Genomic DNA, 10,546 nt, shown 5'->3' on the forward strand with positions numbered 1-10,546 from the left:
TTAAACTTGTAAATACAACAGAAACTAATCATATGCTTATCAAAATAATTTTTAAATTGAACTCACCACATAGTAATTTATGTTTCTTTTTGGACCCATTAAGTACCAAGTTCTAACAGTGGCTCTAGTACCTCCCCTAATTGTCACCTGGAAGTTAGTAAAAATAAAGATATACCAGCTATACTCACGGATGCATTGAACTGCATCCTCAGACTTTGATGGGGTGGATTTGAGGTGAGAAAAGATGTCAAATGGTCGGTCACTGATGTCTTCTCCCTGGGTGAGCTGCTTATAACTGGTTTGAATTACTGTTTTCTTCTAATTTCTAAGGAAATGGCTGCTTTGATTAATCCATGTCAGGGAGCCAAAAACATCCTTCAATTGTTCAGGAGTTGAAAAGAATGCTTTAGAAGGACAAAGTATCCAAAAGCAATGATTTGCCTGGTCCAAGGGTGTTTCAGTAGCTAAAGGTGGAATTTCCCAAAGGATCATGGGAGAAGAGCTGTGAAGGAGACTCCCAGTCAGGAGGAGAAGATAACACTATCTTGCGGTAACATGGTGTACATATTCGCATTAAAGATTTTATAAGCAGTAGGTCAGAGAGGACTTCAGAGGAAAACCTTCTTCTGATTTATGGCCCCTTTCAACTATTTTGATTCTATTAAAAAAATAAAGAGAAAGTAGAGTTCACACAAGAAAAATTTTTTAAAATTCAGCTGGTCATGCATTTCTCGGGACATAATGATCTCCTAGCTGAGATGTGGAAGGTACGGAATTATGACTTTCATCTCTTCTAGGAACTTTTCTTCAGCAAAAAACAAGCATCCAAAGGCACCAGCATCCAGACAGACTTTCACAAAGTGGGGTTTTGGAGGTGGTTGTTGCCATTGAGTGAAAGGTGAGTTTTGCAAACAAAAGTACTTCTGGGGTGACTTTTTTTTAAGCAGGCTTAAATGCAACAAAAACAACTCAAATTTCTCATTCATCCACTTAGTAATGAATTATTACCTGGTCCACCTCCACTGCAGGTAAAGTAAACCCGTTTTTTATATTTGGCGAGCTAAAGAATCACAGCCTCTGAACATACAAAACCTTCATATCATTCTAAGGCATGACTAGATAAATAATATTACAATTTGAGGAAGTATTTCTACTTTAAAGGGTGAGGCTTTATTAAAAGAAAAACTATTAGACAGAAAAACAAATACTAAGGAAGGGAAATAAGGTTATATAGCTCCTTCCTCAGTATGACAGGGAAACAGGAAAATGCAGAATGGACAGCACTGAGAACTAAGTAGTATGGTTAACATCTGAACACCAACAGCAAAACCAGAGCTCCACTGCTGAAGCCCCTCAGTGCTGAAAAGTTATCTTCCAATAGTTGGATAAGCCTTCTTGACTGAGACGGATATGTCTACAAGTTCATATTATGAAGTGGAAAAGTAACTACTTTAGAAATTTCAGTATGGACTTGAAATATGAACTGTGATCATTAAAGCATCTCCATTAGTCCTTGACCTCATTCTGCATATCAAACACACAGGTTCTTCATTTTACAGGGACTAGCTGTGACAGACCCTGTTAAGTAAAACCTGGATCATTGGGCTGATACACATGCTGTTTCATCCTTGCTTTAGAAGTGATCACAAATGACAGTAACTCAGTTCTCTATCGGCTAAATGATTTTAAGTTTCAAAGAATATTTATCCTTCCCCAAAAATATTTGAGTTCACTAATTAAAGGAAAACATGAGAAACACATAATCTTTCCTTTTCAATTCTTTTGCTCCGAACCAAAAATATACAATTTATTCTCAGCATAAGATTTTAAGATTAAAAAAATCAAATGCAGAAGCTAATCACTAATTTTTTTTAAATAATTCATGAAAATTATTCATTAGTTCCAATGTTTAAGTTTGCCAGCTACTTCTGAAAACCTGGGGATGAAAATATAGATACTGTCCCCGCACGCCAACTTCCTGTATCACAGCCTTTCATAACTTAGCATGTCAATGTGATGGATTCAAGGAAAATAGCAGAGTGGTACTGAATCCCAATTTCACCTCAATTTCTCTTGGAAGGTGGGTAGGGATGAATAAACGGCAAGCACTTAGTAATCATTTCAATTCTTAATAAATCAAACCTTAAAACAGATTTAGTAGTATCTAAGGAAAAATACTATGTTCACTGGGATTGCCAAATAAAACTGTCCCATGCTGCCAAAATCAGCAGTATACATTAATCTAAAGACAATTGGATATGTTCTTGGAAAAGACACAACAGCAATACTATAGGCACTGACTGGTCTCCACTGGGGAGGAAATATTTCCAAAGTGACACAAATTTTTAAAATCCATTTCTGCAAAAGCTTTTTGATAACCCTTAACACTTTTTAAATTCCCATATTTCACTATCTCGTAACAGAAAAACACACCGCTTCAGGATTCTGGAACATGTAAGTAGTTTAACATCACTCACATTTTTAAGCACACAAATATAAAACTTCCAAAAGAGTATTTTAGAACAAAGCTCTTCTGCGTGAGTGTGCATTTGTAAAATAAAGGTAGAATTATTCCAACAGATATAAATGTGCACCCAGTGATCAAATGAAGTCTTTGAAATTCTGTTTTGACAGTTACTTGTAGAACAACATTTCCACCTCGATTAATTCAAAGCTGGGTAGTGATATCATCAAAGCTAAATCAAAACTAAGTTCTGACACTGAATAATAATACAGTTGGAGATAAACGTAGTCAGTAATCTAATTCATGAGACCTTCAGATATGTTATAATGTTACATGCAAAAGGTTACTAGTTCTGGTAGCAAAAGTTTCATGTATGTAAAAATGCTAATAAAATGCTATTCCACTTAAAAACTAAATTTTTATGAAATCAGGTGTTCTCCCAAGACAGCATTTATTAAACATCCACAGTTCAAAAGGAAGCTATCATTATAGATCAATATGCCAGCCAAAAACTACGCAAGACTGTCCTATGACAAACACAGCATTCTAGATTATGTAACAGATAGGGATTACACTGCATGCTCCTGCTGAGCTAGATTTTTGATCTTCTGTATGACTGCTAACTTAGGCCACTGAAGTTTGAAGAGTACAAAATATCATTTCTCAGTTCAATCACACATTTTTCAAACCAACAGTCTTGAACACACTAAAAAGATAAAGTTAAAATTTTACACACACACATCCCACATAATTTTTTATTATGGAGTGCACAGTTCTTTGAACACTTTCTTACCCTCTTTGGAGAATGCTCAGGTAAAGTCACCAGTTGCTTTTCCTGGCTATGTTTGCTGTATGAATCTGATTTCTCTTTAAAGGGGAAATTCAATTCCATTTTGAGATGTTATACAGCTACCTTTGTTTGAATGTCAATCAAGCATGATTATTCAACAGCTCTCTCCACACCCATGACTTAAACTTATAGACCACCATGTACCACACATTTATGGTTCAAAAAAATGGCGGCCTTCCATGAATATTTTGCCCAAAATTAAATCTCAAACGCTGTGCTTTAGAACAAGGGCTAGAATCACTACAGGAGTTAAAAAAGAAAAAGTTAAGAATCATCTCTCAAATATATGCCTATTTGTGGAAATATAATAGGTATTTGCCTTTCTTTCTAGAAAAATGCTAGTTTTGTGATAGTTTTATGATTCTAGATAAAGTTGCACATTTGGAAACTGGCGAATCCCATATTTTCATACTGCGATTCAGCAGTCTGCAAAGTATTGTACTGTACAGACCAGGTCTTAATTGGTTAAGAAAAAGCAACTTTAAAATTCTGAAAATAAGGCAACCTTTTGTATCCTTCATTTACATGCTTCTAAGAGACCCACACTCTGCCCCCAAGCAGTGTTGAGCCTGTCCGTGTTGTTTCAAGTGGAAATGATCAATCATTTCTGTGATTTCCCCTAGAAGAGACTAAGAAGCTACACATGCATACATTTACATACGCTGCATGGTGCCAACTATTTGCAACCAAAATAATCATATACACGTCGAGCCAAGCTATTTCTATCCCAGAAGAGGGTGACTGTCTGGACAGTATAAGGAAACCCAGTAGGCGATGACTGGGGGTGGTGAGGGGGGACGGCGGGGTCCCCTGCCTCCCGCACGCGCAGGATGCCTGTTAACCCGCACCTGCACCGGGCCCCCGGCGGCAGGGCATCCGGGTGCGCGCGCGCGTGTCCGGGACGCACCCGCGGAAAGCAAACAAGCCCGGCGGCCGGGTCAGGCCGGGCCGGGGAGGGAGCATCCTCGGGCGGGACCCGGAATGCCTTCTCCTACCTGTCACTTTGCCTGGAGCTGCTACGGGGATGCAGCCACCACTGCCGCCTGGAGACCCAGTGTGTGCGCGCGTGTGTGTGTGCGCGCCTGTGTGTGAGAGATCTTGTTTGCGGTGAAGCTCACTTACTGCTCCCGGCGCCACCAACCCCCTCCCCGCCATAAAGAGCAGCCGCCAAGCCCCCTCCCGACGCGCCCCAGTCCCGCCCTCCCGCCAGCCTCCGCCCCCCCCTCCACGGCCTCCCCGCCTCCCCGCCGCGCGGTCCTTACCTCCGCCGAGGGCGGGGGGCTCCGCGGTCGCTCCCCGGCGAACCCACGGGGCAGCGCCAGCCCGCTCCGCCGCCCGCCGGGCTCTGCGTGTCCCCGGCCCCGGGCCCCGCCGCCCCTCCGTGGTCCGCCGCTCCCTCCTCCCCAGCCCCCGAGTCTCCCTCCTCGTTCTCGCCTCCCGGCTCTGGAGCCCGAGCAGTCGCCTCACAGCCCCAACCTGCCCAGGCTACGGAGCATGCCCAGTGCGGCGCGCCCGGGCTGGGCTGGGGGTGGGCAGGGGCCGGCGCGGCCGCCGGGCTGCCGCGAGCCCGCGGGGCAAGGAGGGGGCGCCGGGCGGGCGGGGGACGCAGCCTCGTGGTCTGGGGACTGGGCAGCCAAGGCGAGTGGAGGTCAGCGCTGGAAGGAGGTGGGTGGGACGTCCGGCGAGGCCGCCCGGCTAAGCGCTCCTTGGGGGTCTCCCCGGCAGTCACCCAGGGCACGTGCCCCATCCCAGGGCTAGGAGTGCGCCCTGCGTAGCGCGGAATCTGGAGCGAAGGATAGACACCCTCCCGGCATCGGAGACTGGGAGTGGGGCGGGGGTGGGGGCAGAAAGCGAACGGGGAGAAAACTGGTGTCCCAGAGCCGCTGGCCGGGATGAGGGGGAAAGTGCTTATTTGTTTATATTTTGTTTAATAAACACATAACGCACGTACATTGCGCGAGGCACTGTTGTAAATGCTTTTTATTCAGTTAATCCGTACAATCTTCCAAAGCAAGTACTACTATTTTTTTTTTCCGAGAGGCTTACGGTGAGCCACAGAGACAAAGTGGTTCCAAAAAGTCTTCCCCCAAGTGCAACCTCAAACGTGCAAAACCCCCAGACTTTGGTCCCTGGGATGCTGGGGCGCTGCTCCTGTCGGCTCTCCCTATTCCTACAACCGCCCCCGGGTTCCCCTAAGTCACACTCACACTTAGGCCCTAACGGTGTCGAGTCTAGCATCACCCTTTGTGTGGACCCTCTCTGGGAGCCGCTCCAGGAGTCCCAGAGGGCTTCCTCCTCCTCCCGGCCGGCGGCCACCAAAACCCGGAGACGTGGCACCTGCTCATTGGGGACTGGGGCCATGCTCGCGGCTGTAGTGGGCATGCTCAGCCGCCTGAGCTGGTCTGGCTGGCCAGAATGAAAGAAAGGCCTGACAACGCGGGCAGCTTAAGAAATGGGCGTGTGGTGAGGAAGAGGGGTGGGTGTGCAAACAATAGTCCAGTCTCTGAGGGGCAGGAGTAGTTGGAGATGCCCTAGACTCCTTTCCCTGGTACATTCTGGTCATTTCCAGAACTAAGACAGGGAGATAACCATCAAAAGTTTACTAACTGGGCATCCTTAAGTGACAGGAGGTTGAGGGCCCACTCACCACTCCCCAACGAAACTACTAAGCTGCCATTTTAGCTGAGCCCTGAGGAAAAAACTCTTCTGCAGCTGGGCCTGTCTGCCTATGAAGGAGCCAATAAAAATATCCTAGATCAAGTTTCCCTGCAAGATTGGAAAGAAAGACAAGTTGCAGGGAAAAGCTGATTATTCACCGTTCAAGATGTGTTTACTTTAGCCTATGCTCAAGTGGCAAGGCTGTGCTTCTTAAGCTGTAATGGGCACACAAATTGTCTTAGGCATCTTGTTAAAGTGCAGACTTTGGGTAAGCAGTCTAGAGTAGAACCTGAGAGTCTGCATTTGGAACAAGCTCCCATATCATGCTCGTGTTGCTTGTCTTTAAATCAGACTTTAAGTAGCACAAGCTCAGGGCAGTATTTAAGGCCCATACTCTACTTTATATATGAGAAAAGTACAGTTCAGAAAGGCTAAGCAATTTGCTCCAGGTTGCATGACCAGTAAGTAGTATATAGCTACTATATACCTAGTTTTCCAGGACTCTCATGGTATAGTCCTATATTCCCAAATATCATAGATGAGCTGGAAGCTGTCATCTACTTGTTATTAGTTTTTAACAGTAAAAATTAGCTCAGTACATAATGCACCCAAGCATACTGTAGCAGTTCGTCTTCGCTGTGTAACAAATCCACCAAAACTTAGTAGCTTGAAACAACAGTAATTCATCAACTCACAATTCTGTGAATCAGTAATTTGGGCTCAAATCAGCTTCACAGTTCTGCTGTCTCTCCTTTGCCCACTGTGCATTGCAGCTCCTGTGTCATGCAGCTGCAGACACGTATAACCTGGAGTCTTACCTGAATGTTTAGGATCACAGGTATTTCTATACGGATTCTTCATACAATGAGTTCCTACTTTCACGAGCAAGGATGAGAAGGCCCCAATATGAGATATTTCATGCTGACCTGTTTTATTAGCCAAAGAAACTTCCACAAACAGATTTTGAAGCATAGGAAATAAACTTCCTTTTTAATGGACGCATATACAAAATAGAATGGTCATTTTTTAATCTACATATACATCAACTTCTATAAAACTAGCCCCTTGCCCTAGAATTCACTCTGAGTTTTAGAGATTAAACCTTTCATTCTATGTAGTGGTAAACAAATCATAGCAAACATTTGTTAGATTAGGTAATAATCTATTCAATCTGATACTGATTTTATTAATGACGCTCTATTCAGTGGAGTATAAACATAAGTGGTTTTATTCTAAATCTTAAATTCAATTTGATTCCATTGAAGCTCCCTTTCCCTCTCTTTAATGACATCTCAGACAGTCATTCATTCAACAAATATTTCTGAAACCTTTTATATTCGAGACACTATTTTTGCCCAGCATACTAAGATAAACAAAAGACAAAGTCCTTTCCCCTGTGAAGCTTAGATACTATCAGAGAAGACAGACAATAGCATATTTAAAAACACTAGCACTGAATAATGCTAATAACCATGGAGAAAAGAAAAGGAAAGGGCTTCCTGAAATGGGCTGGGAGCTGGGGACTGCTAGTTTACTTGGATGGGGGTCAGAGATGGCCTTTCTAAGCATGCAATATTTGAATGGAACCGGAATGAAAAGAGAGATGCAGATATTTGAGGAACAGTATTTCCAGCAGAGGGAACAGAAAAAACTCTGAGATGAGAATTTGCTTAGCATGTGTAAGAAACAGAAAAAAGGCTGAGTGGCCAAGAAAAGTATGGAATGAGAAGAATTGGAGTCCCAGAGGCAGCAGGGAGCCACGCCCTTTAAGGACATGGAAAGGACTTTGGACTTTCGTCCAAGCGTGATGTGAACTCTGGGAGATGTTGAGTGGAGTTACGACATGATCCGATTGATGATTTAGATAGATTCACATTGAAAATGCCTGTAGAAGCCAGAGTAGAAAGTAGTGAAGAAGTCTGTAGAGATGAATCAATTCGGGTTGTCATACACTTGTGCATGGAAGCAATGCTAGGAATCTCTCTGTACAGCTGTCCTTATCTCAAACTAGCAAAAACGCTATGTCTTTCTTATAATTGCTTATGTCTTCTCTTCAACAAAATTGGAGAAGAGGGCAGAACAGGTTCTGCCTGGAAGCAAGGGGGGTGGGGGGAAGAGGAAGGGGGCGGGGGGGAGGGGGAGGAAGGCACGAACAATGTATGCACATATGAATAAATAAAAAAGAATAATAATAAAAAAGAAAGAAAGAGGGAGTCTACTCTAAGGCTATAATACTGGGTCCAACTAAGCCAGACTTGATAATGATTCAGTATTAGAACCTGAAGATTAAATCTTCACCTTCAAAGTCAATTTAAATTCAAGCTTCTCTCTTTTCCCAGCTGGGTCCCTTACTTCTTGAAGTAGAAGTTGTTAGCATGGGATCTGACCCTAAAAACTTTCCTACCCACTTCCCTCTATCAGTTCTCTACCCTGCCACGTGCCCATTATGACTTAGTTCTTCCATTGTGTTTGGCAGGAAGGATGAAGCAAAGGAATTTATGTCTCTATCCTTAAAACCTGTGGCCATCATGGTTCACTCTTGGTTCACTGTGGAGGGAGACCAGTGTCACTCACTATGAAAAGTGTCCAATTCCTGCACTCTGCCATGGAGATCAAAAGGGATGTCCTTTGAAGGGACCTTCTAGAACTCCATTGCTACATTCTGTTCCTGTTTTTCTAAGCTCTGCAGCATCTCTTGGTGGGGCTCACATGCCAGGTAGGCCACCCTATTATGTGAGGCATCTTCAAGAAAGTTAAGGCCAGCAGCCTTCCACTGTGTCCCCTGGAAGCACAGAGAAAATGGAGAAAAGTGCCTATTCTAGCCAGGCTATAGGGTTGGCCTAGATGGTACAGGCAGGTAAAACGGAGCTGTTTCTGACAGAAGAGTGCCCTGACCCTATTATGAAGACTTTCCCTGGAATATGAATACCTGAGCACCCCTTTGTGCTGGGCTGCATCAATTCTTTGGCAATATCTTGTTATGCAAATTAATACTCATCACATGAAAAGCCCACGCAACCAAGATGCAACCAGTTCCTTACTTCAATTATATTTAATAAAGTCTTACTTGTTATTTTGTAGACTATGAAAGGAGGACAACGACAATGAGGACTTTAGGTTAATAGTCCCCACTGTATTAGCAAAAAACCACATTGTATCCTTTGTAGAGAAAGGGCAGTACATCTTTTGTCCCGATTTAAAGTGACCCATTAATCATGGCTTCCACCTAGCTCTTTACGTGCTGCCCTTTGGCAATGAAGAGGTCATCACTGGCCCATTTGTCCAATTTGCCTTAATTAGAGACATACATCTTTGAAAAGTGGGCAGCTCACAGACAGGCCTGACATGAGCTGTCTCAGCCCCAGGGTGTCCCTCCCCAACCTTGTGTCTAGTTTCACTGTGTGCTGAGGAACTGAATCAACTTGTTGGGGGCACTGGGACCAAAGGAAAGGATAATAAGGAAAATTGCTCAAGAATTGAATTTATGTATAATGTATGGTAACTGGAAAAAAACAAAACACTTACCTTTCCGTTAAGCAGTTGTTGATTGGAGTGTAAAGGGAGACAAGAAAGAAAAGTAAAATAGAGATGATAGTTTAATTCTTTTCCGAACAACTTGCTTAAGAATAGAATTTTCTATATGTGAGCCAGACTTAGGATGTGTCTACACTATAGAAATTTAAATAAGCCGTGATGATGAGGATGACTGTGGTGATGATTGCTATTATGCAGGTATAGAATATATACAATGAAGGATGAAAATCTTTAATGGGTGCTCAAGGAATTTTCACTGATATAAACACCTAGGTTATCAATGCCTGCATTGAGACATAGAACATTTTCAGCACCCCAGAAAGTTCCTTCATGTCCTTCCCCAATCACTGCCCCTCCCATGTATATCCACACTGTCACCACTACCACATCACAGGTAACCACCATCATAACACCATGAAATTGCTTTCTCTTGCTTTTGAACTTTGTATAAATGAAATCATACAGAATGTACTCTTGTTTCTAGCTTTTTTCACTCATCATTATGTCTGAGATTCATCTCTGTTGCAGCTTGTATCTGTGATTTCTTCCTTTTTTATTGTCTAGTATATCATTGTATGACTATCATAAAATGAATTTATCTAATGTATTATGATAACAAAAAATGTGTTTTCTTTTTTAAAAATGCACCATGAAAGGTGCTCTTATCCCAACATACTACCTTTTTGTATTTTCCCTATTACTAGCACAATGTATTACACTAAGTATTCAATTCTTCTGTTAGCGAACTGCCTTGTGGAAATAAAGGTCATTTCATGTCATGGAAAAGTGAATTCCTAAGTGTTTCATGCAAAAAAGCATAAATGAAGCACTGACATATTTCTGGATAAAACATAAAACATTTTCCCCAAAGAAGCCAGCTGACAAATTATTTTTCTAATGCCAAAATATTTGTAATCATTCCCTTGAAATGTGAGGGATATGTGCTGTTGGATTTAAATTAGAAAGTTTCAAAAGGACGTCAGCATTTAACCTACAAGATATGATTTACAAATGAGTATTCTATTCCTACTTACCTGATA

General features: G+C 42.7%; 1 protein-coding gene across 11 annotated transcripts in view; it reads right to left on the reverse strand.

Annotated features, from left to right (window-relative positions):
* The window catches only part of Plcb4 (phospholipase C beta 4), a 381,620-nt gene extending 376,932 nt beyond the window's left edge, over nt 1-4,688 (reverse strand). For 5 of the 11 annotated variants that reach the window (XM_074074366.1, XM_074074365.1, XM_074074363.1 and 2 more), the window contains exon 1: nt 4,310-4,464. The gene's annotated coding sequence lies outside the window, so the exon portion shown is untranslated. Of the gene's footprint in view, nt 1-188; nt 4,162-4,309; nt 4,465-4,576 lie in introns of those variants that run through there. The other 6 variants (XM_074074368.1, XM_074074360.1, XM_074074367.1 and 3 more) reach the window with 4 other exon arrangements.
* Nucleotides 4,689-10,546: the final 5,858 nt, after the last annotated feature.

Source organism: Castor canadensis, chromosome 5, assembly GCF_047511655.1.
Source record: "Castor canadensis chromosome 5, mCasCan1.hap1v2, whole genome shotgun sequence".
In the NCBI taxonomy this organism is placed as follows: Eukaryota; Metazoa; Chordata; class Mammalia; order Rodentia; family Castoridae; genus Castor; species Castor canadensis.